Below are 15,438 nucleotides of genomic sequence, written 5' to 3' on the forward strand. Positions count from 1 at the left end.
TCACAAAGCAAACATTCAGACAGAGGGGCCAATTTATCACCATCCGCATCCAAAGATATGGATGGCATGTGATAAAATCAACCAAACCCGCACTGCAATAATTAATGACATTGCACGGATGTATCAACTATCGCATGCAGGGACAGAGCTTGCGAGCTACCACCACTGGGTCTCGACTATCGCCGCGCTGCGCCCCCCTCACCCTCCCAATAAATATAGTTACCAGTCCAGGGAGCCAGTGATCGCTGCTCCAGTAGGGCTGCTGGCCATCAAATCCTGTACTCTACTGTGACCCCTGGTGCTGTAAAGTGAGCTGCCATTTTGCAGCATCACTTTACTGCACTGGGGGTCACAGCAGCGCATAGAAGGTTCCGATGACCGGCAGCTCGCACCGGAGCACTGATCACCGACTCCTGGGACTGATAAGTATGTTTTTGTTTTACTTTTTCTTTGTTTTTTTACCAGTGATCAGCCTTTTGTGTCCATCAGACACACATATACAGTAGCTGATCACACTGACCGGGTCCCGCACAGCTTTTTCTGCCGGGGGGCAGAGAAAGCTGGCCAGGAGGTTGCATATTGCAGTGCTGCCCTGTGATTTTGCCAGCCTGAGCTGGCATTAATATCACAGGGCACACTGCTGTGTTTTTTTACATTTATTTTTTTTAGTAAATTCGGCCAAATCGCATTTCCTATTATAAGTATGGGATGTGGGTTACTAAAAAAATTACAAAAGGTTTGCAGCAGTTTTTCATGAAAACTGCTCTAAAAGCCCTTTAAGACAATCAGATGATACTAAATAATATGACAAGGGTGTGAAAACACGCTTTATCCCTTTAAAAAAAAAAAAATAATGTTAATAAATAGGCCCCAAAGATACTACAGCACACCTAGCACATGTCGAAAAGAAACTCTCTCAATCGTTCCATACAGACACAAACTTGGAGAAAGTACAAGACTATAAACAGGAAAAGGAATAATACAGCTTGTGTGTTATATGAATGGTGTGATGTGGGCTATCTGTCCTGGTACATGCCCCCTTTTAGTACCTGGAATTTTCCCACCTCTAACCTGAAATGGCTGTGGTATGAGAGAGGTGACCTAAGTTACAGTACTCAGATTATTACCAAGGAATCTCACTGGTCGATTGGTGGCATATTCGGGTGACACCAAATCAGGGACAGTTGGAATATTTTGTAGAAGTGGCCTCACATGGGCAGCACCAGTATGCCGCCACAAAACCCCTAAAACCAGGTGTCGAACTTTTGACCCTGCTGACCTTTTGACCGTCAACCTTTTCACCTTGTGGTCGACAAGGTGAAAAGGTTGACGGTCAAAAGGACTGTGGTTTTGACCTATTGATTTATTTTGTTTGTTTTCAAAAGTGTGTTATTAAAAATATTTTTCCAGAAAAACATATGAGTGAAAAGAAACTGTCAACAAATATCCAAAAGGAAAATATTTAAAATACAATGTAATATAGTGATCAAGAAACAATGTAACAAGCCAAATAGAACATCAATATATACAGTAGTCATCTTAGGACAAATTAATACAAAACATAAACATGCTATAAGAAAAGTACAATAAACATAGAAAATAAAAGAAAGACTTCTGGGGAATGAAAACAAAAGTTCAAGTGGTGAGGGTGGAGGTTGGGTTGGGTGTGTGTGTGTGTGTGTGTGTGTGTGTGTGTGTGTGTGTGTGTGTGTGTGTGTGTTGTATATTGAATGGACACCTACCGCCGAAATAATACAGTAAAACATAGCATTAAACTCAGCTGCACTAATTTTAAACTGATCATTAGAATTAGCTTTATATACTGTAATCAGAATTTCCAGGCTTTATAAGAAGAAGCAAATAGCTCCATGTGTTTGGTGTCTGACTGAAGAGTATGAGGTAGAGAGTTCAAGCCTGCACATCGCTGGCTGTTACATATTGTCCTTGGTGTTAAATCCCCTGCTATGTCCTGAATGAAATGTTGGACTCTGCTGTGATGCATTGAAATATATGTTGTACTTTAAAAAGTCTTAGAGTTCCGCTGAGTCTGTATCTGCATCGTATATATATATATATATATATATATATATACATAGGAAATCACGACAGCACTCAAAGCCTATGTATATAAAGCAAAAAATGGTGGTGCAAGGCAGCAATAAATATAAAACACTCACTTCTCCAGCGATGCAGAAAAAGTAGACAAGCCAGCACTCACGTGTAGATGAAAGAAAAGCAGGATTTATTTCTTAACCAAACGGCATGGTGAAGTACAGCAAATACAGCAAACACAGCCCGACATCTGTTTCAACCGACTGGTCTTCCTCAGGGGCTAACCGCACTGTTGTCAGAACACGAAATATAAGCCTCAAATGGCTCCACAATCAACCCAGCAGCATCAGAATGTGGGCTGAGACAAGTCCGGGCATGTCTAATGCATCCCCTGCTGTCTCCTCCCACTCCATGACACTGGTAACTAAGCTAAACAAACACGGTGTCATGCATAGCAACGGCTCCGGAGCGCGGCAAAACGTGCGGCGAGTGGTCTCAGCAGCCTGACTAGTAAATGGCATGCTGATAGTGAGGGGAATTGCAAGGACACTGTATATCAAAACAGAGGTGAATGAAATGAAGTGATGTGTTTAAAAAAGTAAAAGGAATAGTGCTGAAGCTCAGCAGAACAGGGTCCCCTGAAAGTGCTGGCTAGAAAGTGCAGGATGTAAAAAGCAGGAAGGAATGACAGGTCTAATAGAAATAATAGCAGGTGACACAAGGACAACCCTCAAAACACCCTACTGCAAAGCAATGCCCACTTGTTACGGCAATCAATATAAATAAGAATATATGTGCAAAAAGAATCCAAACTGCCCTATTGGGGAGAAAACCCACAGAATGCACAATGTCCGCTGCCTTGTGGTATTAAGTGAGGGATGTACAGCACCCTGTATTCCCAGATCGTCACCGATACTGGTACTGACTGGGCCCAACACTGCTTAGTTTCCAAGATCAGCCGGAATTGGACGTTTGCCAGTGTGGTATGGCTGTAAATATCAATAGACCAACATATGTTGTCTACTGGGGAATCCCATATAGGCAGCTGGAATCCGATACTGCTAAATACAACACCAAAGATGGACAATAAGATGCACATAGTGAGCAAGAGAGTGTCTGCATGGTGAATGTTGAAAGCGAGGGTGAAAGGAAAGGTGTCACTGCTAGTGAAGTGGGGACCTGTCAGGATCGAGTCTCTAGATATATAAAGACACACGGCGGTGTCTGACAGCACATAGCATGCAAAGAACATCAATGACAGGACACACGGCGGTGTCTAAGAAAATGAAACCAAACAGCGGAATGCAGAGTCCAACAAAAAGTCACTATAATATGTCACAGGAAAGAACCTAAACGAAAATCTTCATTGTGGCCAATCGGAGTAAGGCGATTAAGTCTGTGTATCCATTGTAGTTCTCATTGTAGCAAAATTCTGTCCTGATCACCCCCCACATTGTAGGGGCGGTATGTGATCAATGATACAACATTTGAGCTGGTTAACAGTATGATGTGCATCCTTGAAGTGTCTTGCGACCGTAAAGTTAGTAAAGTCTTTTGAGGTGTCTGTAGCAATTAGGCACTTATTGATAGATGAGCGGTGTTGGCTGAGCCATTCTTTCATCATTCTACTAGTCTTGCCGACATACAGACGGTTGCATGGGCATCTCAAAATGTAAACAACAAATCTGCTGTTACAGTCCAGCCTATATTTGATGGAATATTCCCTCCCATCAGTGGGATTTTTGAAGCGATTGCCTATTATCAGAAAAGAGCAATTCGAACATCCTGTACACTTAAATACTCCCGGTTTGGTGGTAAGCCAATTGGACATCTGTCTAGGTTTCCGCTGTGAAAAGTCTGTCTTGACCAAAAGGTCCTTGAGATTCGGTGCTCGTCTATAAGCAAATCTTGGTATTAGAGATAAGTCTTTTTTCAATGTCTGATCACTGGAGATCAATTGCCAGTGTTCCCTGATGCGGTTACGTATAAAGGCTGATGCCGTGGTGAACATACTGGAAAAATTGATCCTATCCCGATCTTTTTTGGTAGGATCAGTTTTCACATGTAGAAGTTCAGTTCTGTTAAGTTTCTCAATCCGCGATAAAGCATTATTGATTTCATTCTTGGAGTATCCTCTGTCCAAGACTCTCTGGCACATAGATTCCAAAGCTTCTGGTAATTCCGTTGGATTAGAGGTGATGCGTATCACCCTCAGCAGTTGAGAGAAAGGCAAGCCCTTTTTCAAAGGCGCTGGATGAAAACTGGAGTGCAATGAAAGAGTGTTACGGTCAGAATCCTTACTGTAGATTGAAGTTAGCAATGTATTATTCTCCTTTTTGATGGTCACATCCAAAAAATTTATTTGTGTTTTACTGAAGGTCAAACTGAATCTGATGGTTCCAGGGAGGGCGTTGAGTTAATTGATGAATTCCAAAAGATGTTCTTCACTGCCTTGCCAAATAAAAAATAAATCATCGATGTATCGTACATACAATGCTAAAAAGTGACAAAAACGTGAATTACCAATGATGTGCACCTGCTCATATGCTGCCATAAAAATGTTGGCATAAGAGGGCGCCATGTTGGAACCCACGGCGGTCCCTTGTTTCTGCAAGTAGAAACAATTTTCAAAAAGAAAATAATTTTTGTTGAGGATGACGTCAATGAGTAACATAAGAAAGGAGACTGGCGGTCCAAAATATGCATCGCTGTTGTTGAGAAGATCTCTGCATGATTCAATACCCTGTATATGGGGGATGTTGGTGTAGAGACTGGAAACGTCCAAAGTGACAAGCAAGGTATCCTCTGTCACACTCTGCACTCCTTCTAATTCCTCAAAAAGTCAGAGGTGTCCTCTATATAGCTGGATGTTCTCCTAACCAGTGGTTGTAGATAAAAGTCGACCAATTGGGAAAAGGGCTGACACAGGGACCCTCTGGCCGAGATAATAGGTCATCCAGGAGGCTGAGTTAGTGATTTGTGTATTTTTGGAAGTGTATACAAAAATGGAATTTTGGGATGTGTGGTGGTCAAAAATTCAGCTGTGCTTTGATTGATATAGCCACTGTTGAGTCCCTTTTGTATAATAGAGTCAATCTCTGTTTTGTACACTCCTGTTGGATCGTAAGTGAGTTTCTGATAACACATGGTATCCAAGAGCTGTCTGTTGGCCTCCCGTATGTAGTAGTCGTAATCAAGGAGTACGATTCCTCCGCCTTTGTCCGCAACTCTGATGATTAACTGGGTGTCGTTGCGCAATGAGTCAATGGCTTTTCTCTCTCCCAATGTGATGTTGTGATGGTTAATTCTTTGGTTGGCGATGTATGGAATGGTATCCCTTTTGAGAACCCTCATAAAAGTGTGTAAAGAAGGGTTTTGTGATGGTGGGTCAAATAGGCTTAGCTTTTTTGGTAAACTTGAATGGTTGGTTGAGGATGTTGATCCTGAATCGAGGGTAGTTCCTGCAAAAAAATCTTTAAGCCGAAGTTGCCGGACAAATTTGTAAAGATCCACATGCCATTTAAATTCATCCTGTGTTACTGTGGGAACAAAGGATAGGCCTTTGTTCAGAATTCACAGTTCGTCAGGTGTTAGGGAATGCTGGGACAGATTGAAGACTACCATTTCTAATTGTGTTTTTGTTGTCTTTTCCTTTCTTTTTCTCCCACCTTGACAGGTGGGTACAGCGGGTTTTTTGGTGGTCTTCTATTCCTGGAGGATCTCGGTAAAGATGTAAAGTTTTGGCCAGAGGTAGATGGAGCGTCTGAGTCGCTTGCCGAAGTTTGGGACTGGCTGTCAATGTCTGTAAAGGGTTGTATAGGTCTTCTGCCATGTTGGGACTGTGGTTTATATCTTCGGGGTTCACTACGCGAATACCAAGGATATACCCTGTTATCCTTGTAGTCCAATTTGACCTGTTTGTACTTGTTCTTTTTGAACTTCAGCAAATCACCTTTAAACTTTTCTCAACTTGGACAGAAGCTCACTGTCTGGGGTTTGGATTTACTTAAATACGTCTGATGCTTCTAATTCAGAGATGTCCTTCCTGATATCATTCAAATCAATGCCTGCCTGTTCAATCACCAGCAGCATTAAGTCAAATGAACACTTATTCAGTATGTTGCACCATCTGGCGCAGAAATCATTGCTATGTCTTCCCAGGGTGGGTTGGTTACGCAACCTGAACCCCCTGGGAATAAATTGCTCTTTATAATATTGCGATAAGGAAAGTCCATGGAGTAAGGTAAGTCCATGGGGATGCATTAGACATGCCCGGACTTGTCTCAGCCCACATCCTGATGCTGCTCGGTTGATTGTGGAGCCATTTGAGGCTTATATTTCGTGTTCTGACAACAGCGCAGTTAGCCCCTGAGGAAGACCAGTCGGTTGAAACAGCTGTCGGGCTGTGTTTGCTGTATTTGCTGTACTTCACCATGCCGTTTGGTTAAGGAATAAATCCTGCTTTTCTTTCATCTACACGTGAGTGCTGGCTTGTCTACTTTTTCTGCATCGCTGGAGAAGTGAGTGTTTTATATTTATTGCGGCCTTGCACCACCATTTTTTGCTTTATATACATAGGCTTTGAGTGCTGTCGTGATTTCCTATTGTTACTCAATTTTTTTGATGTGCACCTGCCCCGTGGAGTTTACATGTTCTCTCCTTGGTTAATAATTGACTTTTCAGTATTTTTTTCTTTTCTTGTTACCAGTATCTTTTTTGCACATATACAGCTTTGTGGTGTGTGATCAAGCACACCTGTGCTAGTCTGAGCAAACAAATATCTATCATTATAGTTTTTCTTTTTTTCAATGTCTACCAGTAAGGAAATTACAGCTGTGCTACAGTTTAATGATGCTGATGCAGAACGCATTCTCTTTGAGGATACTGACTCACTGGCCTTTCACACTGACAGTCCGGAGGAGTTTATCAGTGATCTCCTAAGATTAAAGAAACGGGAAGTTGAACTTCAACTCCATGGACTTACCTTATCGCAATATTATAAAGAGCAATTTATTCCCAGGGGGTTCAGGTTGCGTAACCAACCCACAGTGGGAAGACATAGCAATGATTTCTGCGCCAGATGGTGCAACATACTGAATAAGTGTTCATTTGACTTAATGCTGCTGGTGATTGAACAGGCAGGCATTGATTTGAATGATATCAGGAAGGACATCTCTGAATTAGAAGCATCAGACGTATTTAAGTCAATCCAAACCCCAGACAGTGAGCTTCTGTCCAAGTTGAACAAGGACATAGAAAAGTTTAAAGGTGATTTGCTGAAGTTCAAAAAGAACAAGTACAAAGAGGTCAAATTGGACTACAAGGATAACAGGGTATATCCTTGGTATTCGCGTAGTGAACCCCGAAGATATAAACCACAGTTCCAACGTGGCAGAAGACCTATACAACCCTTTACAGACATTGACAGCCAGTCCCAAACTTCGGCAAGCGACTCAGACGCTCCATCTACCTCTGGCCAAAACTTTACATCTTTACCGAGATCCTCCAGGAATAGAAGACCGCCAAAAAACCCGCTGCACCCACCCGTCGAGGTGGGAGAAAAAGAAAGGAAAAGACAACAAAAACACAATTAGAAATGGTAGTCTTCAATCTGTCCCAGCATTCCCTAACACCTGACGAACTGTACATTCTGAACAAAGGCCTATCCTTTGTTCCCACAGTAACACAGGATGAATTTAAATGGCATTTGGATCTTCACAAATTTGGCAGGCAACTTCGGCTTAAAGATTTTTTTGCAGGAACTACTCTCGATTCAGGATCAACATCCTCAACCAACCAGTCAAGTTTACCAAAAAAGCCAAGCCTATTTGACCCACCATCACAAAACCCTTCTTTACACACTTTTATGAGGGTTCTCAAAAGGGATACCATTCCATACATCGCCAACCAAAGAATTAACCATCACAACATCACATTGGGAGAGAGAAAAGCCATTGACTCATTGCGCAATGACACCCAGTTAATCATCAGAGCTGCGGACAAAGGCGGAGGAATCGTACTCCTTGATTATGACTACTACATAAGGGAGGCCAACAGCCAGCTCTCGGATACCATGTGTTATCAGAAACTCACTTACGATCCAACAGGAGTGTACAAAACAGAGATTGACTCTATTATACAAATGGGACTCAACAATGGCTATATCAATCAAAGCACAGCTGAATTTTTGACCACCACACATCCCAAAATTCCATTTGTGTATACACTTCCAAAAATACACAAATCACTAACTCAGCCTCCTGGACGACCTATTATCTCGGCCAGAGGGTCCCTGTGTCAGCCCCTTTCCCAATTGGTCGACTTTTATCTACAACCACTGGTTAGGAGAACATCCAGCTATATAGAGGACACCTCTGACTTTTTGAGGAATTAGAAGGAGTGCAGAGTGTGACAGAGGATACCTTGCTTGTCACTTTGGACGTTTCCAGTCTCTACACCAACATCCCCCATATACAGGGTATTGAATCATGCAGAGATCTTCTCAACAACAGCGATGCATATTTTGGACCGCCAGTCTCCTTTCTTATGTTACTCATTGACGTCATCCTCAACAAAAATTATTTTCTTTTTGAAAATTGTTTCTACTTGCAGAAACAAGGGACCGCCGTGGGTTCCAACATGGCGCCCTCTTATGCCAACATTTTTATGGCAGCATATGAGCAGGTGCACATCATTGGTAATTCACGTTTTTGTCACTTTTTAGCATTGTATGTACGATACATCGATGATTTATTTTTTATTTGGCAAGGCAGTGAAGAACATCTTTTGGAATTCATCAATTAACTCAACGCCCTCCCTGGAACCATCAGATTCAGTTTGACCTTCAGTAAAACACAAATTAATTTTTTGGATGTGACCATCAAAAAGGAGAATAATACATTGCTAACTTCAATCTACAGTAAGGATTCTGACCGTAACACTCTTTTATTGCACTCCAGTTTTCATCCAGCGCCTTTGAAAAAGGGCTTGCATTTCTCTCAACTGCTGAGGGTGATACGCATCACCTCTAATCCAATGGAATTACCAGGAGTTTTGGAATCTATGTGCCAGAGATTCTTGGACAGAGGATACTCCAAGAATGAAATCAATAATGCTTTATCGCGGATTGAGAAACTTAACAGAACTGAACTTCTACATGTGAAAACTGATCCTACCAAAAAAGATCGGGATAGGATCAATTTTTCCAGTATGTTCACCACGGCATCAGCCTTTATACGTAACCGCATCAGGGAACATTGGCATTTGAGCTCCAGTGATCCGACATTGAAAAAAGACTTATCTCTAATACCAAGATTTGCTTATAGACGAGGACCGAATCTCAAGGACCTTTTGGTCAAGACAGACTTTACACAGCGGAAACCTAGACAGATGTCCAATTGGCTTACCACCAAACTGGGAGTATTTAAGTGTACAGGATGTTCGAATTGCTCTTTTCTGATAATAGGCAATCGCTTCAAAAATCCCACTGATGGGAGGGAATATTCCATCAAATATAGGCTGGACTGTAACAGTAGATTTGTTGTTTACATTTTGAGATGCCCATGCAACCGTCTGTATGTCGGCAAGACTAGTAGAATGATGAAAGAATGGCTCAGCCAACACCGCTCATCTATCAATAAGTGCCTAATTGCTACAGACACCTCAAAAGACTTTACTAACTTTCCGGTCGCAAGACACTTCAAGGATGCACATCATACTGTTAACCAGCTCAAATGTTGTATCATTGATCACATACCGCCCCTACAACGTGGGGGTGATCGGGACAGAATTTTGCTACAACGAGAACAATGGATACACAGACTTAATTGCCTTACTCCGATTGACCTCAATGAAGATTTTCGTTTAGGTTCTTTCCTGTAATATATTATAGCGACTTTTTGTTGGACTCTGCATTCCGCTGTTTGGTTTCATTTTCTTAGACACCACCGTGTATCCTGTCATTGATGTTCTTTGCATGCTATGTGCTGTCAGACACCGCCGTGTGTCTTTATATATCTAGAGACTCGATCCTGACAGGTCCCCACTTCACTAGCAGTGACACCTTTCCTTTCACCCTCGCTTTCAACATCCACCATGCAGACCCTCTCTTGCTCACTATGTGCAGCTTATTGTCCATCTTTGGTGTTGTATATTTAGCAGTATCGGATTCCAGCTGCCTATATGGGATTCCCCAGTAGACAACATATGTTGGTCTAGTGATATTTACAGCCATACCACACTGGCAAACGTCCAATTCCGGCTGATCTTGGAAACTAAGCAGTATTGGGCCCAGTCAATACCAGTATCAGTGACGATCTGGGAATACTGGGTGCTGCACATCACTCACTTAATACCACAAGGCAGCGGACATTGTGCATTCTGTGGATTTTCTCCCCAATAGGGCAGTTTGGATTCTTTTTGCACATATATTCTTATTTATATTGATTGCCGTAACAAGTGGGCATTGCTTTGCAGTAGGGTGTTTTGAGGGTTGTCCTTGTGTCACCTGCTATTATTTCTATTAGACCTGTCATTCCTTCCTGCTTTTTGCACCCTGCACTTTCTAGCCAGCACTTTCAGGGAACCCTGTTCTGCTGAGCTTCAGCACTATTCCTTTTACTTTTTTAAACACATCACTTCATTTCATTCACCTCTGTTTTGATATACAGCGTCCTTGCAATTCCCCTCACTATCAGCATGCCATTTACTAGTCAGGCTGCTGAGACCACTCGCCGCACGTTTTGCCACGCTCCAGAGCCGTTGCTATGCATGACACCGGGTTTGTTTAGCTTAGTTACCAGTGTCATGGAGTGGGAGGAGACAGCAGGGGATGCATTAGACATGCCCGGACTTGTCTCAGCCCACATCCTGATGCTGCTGGGTTGATTGTGGAGCCATTTGAGGCTTATATTTCGTGTTCTGACAACAGTGCGGTTAGCCCCTGAGGAAGACCAGTCGGTTGAAACAGCTGTCGGGCTGTGTTTGCTGTATTTGCTGTACTTCACCATGTCGTTTGGTTAAGGAATAAATCCTGCTTTTCTTTCATCTACACGTGAGTGCTGGCTTGTCTACTTTTTCTGCATCGCTGGAGAAGTGAGTGTTTTATATATATATATATATATATATATATATATTTATACATATATCTATCTGTCTATCTATCTGTCTACATACACGCACACTTAATTTTATTCCATCCTGTTTGCCACTGCATTGTCACTCCTAGATGGGCCAGGTGTTTGTGCCGCCCACTTGTGTCGCTTAGCTTAGTCATCAAGCAACCTTGGTGCAATCTTTTGGCCTAAAAACAATAGTGTGAGGTGTTTAGAATAGACTGGAAATGAGTGGAAATGAATGTTATTGAGGTTAGTAATATCGTAGAACAGTTGTTTCCAAACTTTTTTGAATCACGGCACCCTAGAATATCAGAATTTTTTCACAGCACCCCTAGGCCAAAAGTTTCTTATTGAGAAATTTGGAAAGAAATATTACATTAAGTAGATCGCGTTTATATGTCATCCTTAGGGTCAGTTGTGTGGTGAGGGACAAGATTTGCTTCTGTTTGGCCACATATTTTATGACTGGCAGCCAGCAGCACTGGTTTTGCCTATTATATTGACCATTAATAATTTGAATTGATCCTGGACCACCAACCCAGGGCACCCCTGCAAGTGTCCCAAGGCACCCCAGGGAGCCACGGCACACAGTTTGGGAACCTCTGCCGTAGAATCAAAATTACCCCCAAATTCTGTGATTTTAGCTGTTTTTATGGGTTTTTTTTTCAAAAATCACCCAGATCCTAAACTAAAACCCGAAAGGGTGGTTTTGGCAAAACAAATCCAGATCCAAAACACGAGCGGGGATCCAGAACCAAATCCAAAACACAAAGAGCACATCATGCATAGAAAAAAAGAGGTGCAAGATGGAATTGTCTTGGGCCCTCCCACCCACCCGGGCCTTCCCACCCACCCATATGTTGTTTAAACGGGACATGCAGTTTAATAAACCCATCATTTCAGCAACAGGTGGTCCCCCTGAAAAAAGCTTGCCAAGTTCTCTGAATCATAGCTAGCTACAAACATACCACCTCCATATTTGTTGACTTTTCACATTATAAGATGCGGCAAGAGGAAGAGGACAATGTCAAGAAGATGATTGAAAATTAGAGAGGCACACGAAATCAGGAACAACACACAGGCTTTCACCTCCACTCCTATATTGGTGTGGAACAGAAAGGACTTCAACCAAGCAAATATATACTGTAATTATGAATTACCATATTACTGGACAAACTGAAAAATTAGGGTCCAAAGCCTCCAAATTTGATAATCTTGGATTTAATGCTGGGATGCAAATAAACTGGTGTATACCACAGGATCAAGAGTGGATATTTATCTTACGTCCTAGAGGATGCTGGGGTCCACATTAGTACCATGGGGTATAGATGGTTCCACCAGGAGCCACTGGCACTTTAAGAGTTTGAGAGTTTGAGCTGGCTCCTCCCTCTATGCCCCTCCTACCAGACTTAGTTTAGAAAATGTGCCCGGACGAGCCAGTGTTCAGCGCCATTTTCCTGCCTGCACAACGCTGTCAGTGAAGAGCAAGTCCCTCCAGAACAACTCCAGCTATCTCTCGCGGTACTAGCAGGTTGTAGAAGGGGGGGGGGGGGGGGCTGTATACAGGCTGTGTAGCCTATTAAGGTGCACAGTCAGCGCTGGTTGGGGCTCTCCCTATACCTTGAAAGCGCTGTGTGTGGGTTGGCTCCAATCTCTGTGTCTCTCTTGCCATTCTTGGGAGTGAAACTCTGTCTGCCCTCCCCTGTGTATGTGTGGAGTGTCTGTGGTCTCCATTAAGCTATGTCCAGGAACTCTGTGTCATATGCTGCAGAGGATATGTCCTCTCAGGAGGATCCCATTCCATGTAATCAGGATTGCACTGTTTTACACAGATACCAGCAAGGGAACCTGAGTGGTTATCCTCTATCAAATCTATGATTTCTCAGATCTCTACTAGGGTTGCACAGAATGAGTCTGCAACTCAGGCTTTACAGAGCTCTATGGCAGTCTGGCCCAGTTCTGTTACCTCGGGTCCCCCCGCTGTATATTCCCAAAAATGTGCTCTTGCACAAATTATGCAAGATGACACGGATACGGATTCTGACACTGGGGACGGTGATGGGGCTGTATTGAGGGGGGCAGCATCTCTTGCAAAAGGGGTTACAAAGAAATAAGGATCAAATAAGGTTAGAGATAAAAATAATGTAAAAAAAAAAAAAGGGGCAGACTAGATGGGCCAAGTGGTTCTTATCTGCCAACAAATTCTGTTTCTATGTTGATGATAGAGGCCATTAGGGATGTGTTGAATCTGTGCAGGTTGAGGAGGTTTACTTTACTGAAAATAAGAAAGCCTCGCTAACCTTCCCTGCGTCAAAAGAATTAAATGCTATTTTTGAAAAAGCATGGGAAAACCCTGAGAAAAAATTCCAGATCCCTAAAAGGGTCCTGGTGGCGTTTCCTTTCCCTGTGGAGGATAGGAGAAAATGAGAGAACCCACCCATTGTTGACGCGTCTGTATCCAAACTCTCAAAAAAGGTGGTTTTAACTGTTCCAGGATCCACCACCTTGAAAGAGCCGGCTGATCGTAAAATTCATAACACGCTCAAATCCGTGTACACGGCTTCAGGGGCTATATTACGTCCCACTATTTCCAGTGCTTAGATTGCCAAAGCTATAGTAAAGTGGTCAGGCACATTATTTGAAGATTTGGATATTATGGATAAATCTGATGATGAATTGTTTTTGCGTAACATTCATGATTTAGCAGGCTTTCTCGTAGAATCCATGAAAGACCTGGGTTCCATGGCTGCAGGAATTTCTTCCATTTCTGTCTCAGATCGTAGGGGACTTTGGCTACGCCAGTGGTCTGCCAATATGGAATCCAGGAGAGGGGTGGAAACCCTACCCTACACAGGTCAGGCTCTCTTTGGGGAAGCATTAGATGTGTGGATCTCCACGGCTACAGCGGGTAAGTCACCTTTTCTTCCCTCAGCTGTACCTGCTACGAAGAAACCCTTTCTTCAGCTGCATCACAGTCCTTTTTGGGTTGCTAAAACAAGAAAGGCCAAACCGTCTAACACCTTCTTTAGAGGAGGTCGACCAAAATCCAAGAAACCTGCTGCTGTGGGTTCCCAGGAACAGAAGCCTGCTACAGGTACACCAAAGTCCTCAGCATGACGGTGAACTGCGCGGCCTGGAGGAAGGGCCGTTGGGGACTAGACTCAGACATTTCAGTCACGTCTGGGTGTCGTCCGGCCTGGATCCCTGGGTACAAGATATTGTGTCCTAGGGGTACCGGCTGGAATTTCAAGATCTCCCTCCTCACCGGTTCTTCAAATCAGGCTTGCCAGCTTTGCTGGCAGACAGGGCTGTCCTGCAGGCAGCCGTCCAGAAGTTGGTGGAGGCACAGGTTATTGTACTGGTCCCTCCTCATCTGCAAAACAAAGGTTACTATTCGAACCTTTTCGTGATACCGAAACTGGATGGTTCGGTCAGGCCCATTCTAAACCTAAAATTGCTAAATCCTTTTCTGAAGTAGTTCAAGTTCACAATGGAGTCTCTAAGGGCGGTGATATCAAGTCTGGAAGAGGGGGAATTCCTGGTTTTCCTGGATATCAAGGATGCGTACCTCCACATTCCGATTTGACCGCCGCATCAGGCTTATCTCCGATTCGCACTGTTGGACTGTCACTATCAGTTCCAGGCTCTGCCATTTGGTAATATAAAAAGATATTAGCGCTTAGGTCACAAATGCAAAGTGTGTCACATTCAAATCACAATTTAATGAAAAGATAAAATGCAATGCATATAGTGGTTATAACCACATGAAAGGTAAATTAATATAAATAAAATTGTGTAGCTCCCAGTATTAATAAGGCCTGTTGGAAATTAGTAAACAGCATGGACCTGTTCCTATGATAGTCCCCTTTGGAGAGAAAAGTTCAATGTCCCAATTGTGGATTGAATAGTTACCACCAGCGTGTCGCGAGGCAATTAAGCGAAGCTGCGTCCGCAAAGGTGCTGTTCCTCGGTGGGTGATGAACAGATGGCGTTCCACAGTATTAGGGAGATCCTTAATGTCCAAGGAACATTCAACGGGGGCTTGGTCCAGGTCCAGAGGTTCCAAAGGTGTGGGAGGACACACAAATAGGCAGGCTACACCTGCCTATTTTTTCTTTCATGTGGTTATAACCACTATATGCATTGCATTTTATCTTTTCATTAAATTGTGATTTGAATGTGACACACTTTGCATTTGTGACCTAAGCGCTAATATCTTTTTATATTGTTTATTATTTGGGGTCCGACCAACCCTTGTTTATATATAGCT

The 15,438-nt window shown here is 42.9% G+C and overlaps 1 pseudogene; it reads right to left on the minus strand.

Annotated features, from left to right (window-relative positions):
- Window positions 1-2,929: 2,929 nt before the first annotated feature.
- LOC134948763 (5S ribosomal RNA) lies at window positions 2,930-3,049 on the minus strand (annotated as a pseudogene).
- Between the last annotated feature and the right edge of the window lie 12,389 nt (window positions 3,050-15,438).

The sequence above is a fragment of the Pseudophryne corroboree genome, chromosome 1 (genome assembly GCF_028390025.1).
Source record: "Pseudophryne corroboree isolate aPseCor3 chromosome 1, aPseCor3.hap2, whole genome shotgun sequence".
Taxonomy (NCBI): domain Eukaryota; kingdom Metazoa; phylum Chordata; class Amphibia; order Anura; family Myobatrachidae; genus Pseudophryne; species Pseudophryne corroboree.